A 2,460-nucleotide genomic window follows, 5' to 3' on the forward strand; every position below is an offset into this window, starting at 1 on the left:
CACATCCTAGATCTGAATGAATGAAATATTCTTATTAAATACTTTTTTCTTTACATAGTTGAATGTGCTGACAACAAAATCACACAAAAATTGTCAATGGAAATCAAATGTATCAACCCATGGAGGTCTGGATTTGGACGTCAAAATGAGGCTCAGTAGTGTGTGTGGCCTCCACGTGCCTGTATGACCTCCCTACAACGCCTGGGCATGCTCCTGATGAGGTGGCGGATGGTCTCCTGAGGGATCTCCTCCCAGACCTGGACTAAAGCATCCGCCAACTCCTGGACAGTCTGTGGTGCAACGTGGCGTTGGTGGATGGAGCGAGACATGATGTCCCAGATGTGCTCAATTGGATTCAGGTCTGGGGAACGGGTGGGCCAGTCCATAGCATCAATGTCTTCGTCTTGCAGGAACTGCTGACACACTCCAGCCACATGAGGTCTAGCATTGTCTTGCATTAGGAGGAACCCAGGGCCAACCGCACCAGCATATGATCTCACAAGTGGTCTGAGGATCTCATCTCGGTACCTAATGGCAGTCAGGCTACCTCTGGCGAGCACATGGAGGGCTGTGCGGCCCCCCAAAGAAATGCCACCCCACACCATGACTGACCCACCGCCAAACCGGTCATGCTGGAGGATGTTGCAGGCAGCAGAACGTTCTCCTACGGCGTCTCCAGACTCTGTCACATCTGTCACATGTGCTCAGTGTGAACCTGATTTAATCTGTAAAGAGCACAGGGCGCCAGTGGCGAATTTGCCAATCTTGGTGTTCTCTGGCAAATGCCAAACGTCCTGCACGGTGTTGGGCTGTAGGCACAACCCCCACCTGTGGACGTCGGGCCCTCATACCACCCTCATGGAGTCTGTTTCTGACCGTTTGAGCAGACACATGCACATTTGTGGCCTGCTGGAGGTCATTTTGCAGGGCTCTGGCAGTGTTCCTCCTGCTCCTCCTTGCACAAAGGCGGAGGTAGCGGTCCTGCTGCTGGGTTATTGCCCTCTTCCTCCACGTCTCCTGATGTACTGTCCTGTCTCCTGGTAGCGCCTCCATGCTCTGGACACTACGCTGACAGACACAGCAAACCTTCTTGCCACAGCTCGCATTGATGTGCCATCCTGGATGAGCTGCACTACCTGAGCCACTTGTGTGGGTTGTAGACTCCGTCTCATGCTACCACTAGAGTGAAAGCACCTCCAGCATTCAAAACTGACCAAAACATCAGCCAGGAAGCATAGGAACTGAGAAGTGGTCTGTGGTCACCACCTGCAGAACCACTCCTTTATTGGGGGTGTCTTGCTAATTGCCAATAATTTCCACCTGTTGTCTATTTCATTTGCACAGCTGCATGTGAAATTTATTGTCAATCAGTGTTGCTTCCTAAGTGGACAGTTTGATTTCACAGAAGTGTGATTGACTTGGAGTTTCATTGTGTTGTTTAAGTGTTCCCTTAATTTTTTTTGAACAGTGTATATAGACCCTACACCTGGGTCATATTCACTAAGCACCAAATGAAAGAAGGAAACCTTAAACAGGGAGGGACTACCTGAGACTGGTTTTAGGCAAAGTGTTTCTCTATTAGTATGACTGCTGTTTGTTAGCTATAGCTGTGTCCAGGCTGGTCATGTAAAAGCTACATCGTAAAACACCTGGTGGATCTCAATAGTCTACAGGGGTTTTGTCTCCTTAGCTCTCCTTCACCTGCACGGATCTGAAAACAACTAGAGATAAGTTAAAGCAATATGGCAGAAACCTACCTGGGGATTTTCCACTTCCAGATCAGTGAAGGAGACGAGGAGAGGATGCCACTGTATGCACCCCATTTGTTGATTGTGGAAAATCAGTTTCAACCACCACTACACTTGTGGGTTGATTCCTTTACGTATGTTGCTATCATCCACCTGTTAATACTCTGACCCCGATCCCCCAAAATGTGAATCAAGGCTTAGTTTTAACTCCGATGTACGGAATGTTATACAGCCATGTTAGTTCTGGTTGTTTTCAGTTTGAATATGTCCTGGATATAAGGCAACACCGGAGGGAGCCAGAGGAGGAGTCATTGAGCTGCATTTAGTTTAGCATGGCCTCTACTACTGTTTTCAGATTCAGGTTGATTATAGAAGTCACCTCTTGGTGGTGCTCATATTCTGCCTTGGCTGCTGTGGTTCCCACTGTCTTCTCTGTCTAGGGTGGTTTTATACAGACTTCCTAGATATCTACAGGCTTACCCCAGGGCTGTGTTCAGTGGGGTGCGATGTTACAGAAGGTTAAGATGGAAAGAGATTATGTTAGCTGGGCACAAGACAATCCTGTCTGCAATGTTCAGAACGTGGCACCTTCCTGAACGTACCCTAATACTCTAAATCTTATTGACCTCATTCACAACCAATAGCCAGAATATGGCAGGCTTTAGTGTGTCTGTTCCAAATGTCAAATTATTCCCTATATAGTCCACTATAA

Source organism: Oncorhynchus mykiss, chromosome 12 (assembly GCF_013265735.2).
Source record: "Oncorhynchus mykiss isolate Arlee chromosome 12, USDA_OmykA_1.1, whole genome shotgun sequence".
Classification (NCBI taxonomy): domain Eukaryota; kingdom Metazoa; phylum Chordata; class Actinopteri; order Salmoniformes; family Salmonidae; genus Oncorhynchus; species Oncorhynchus mykiss.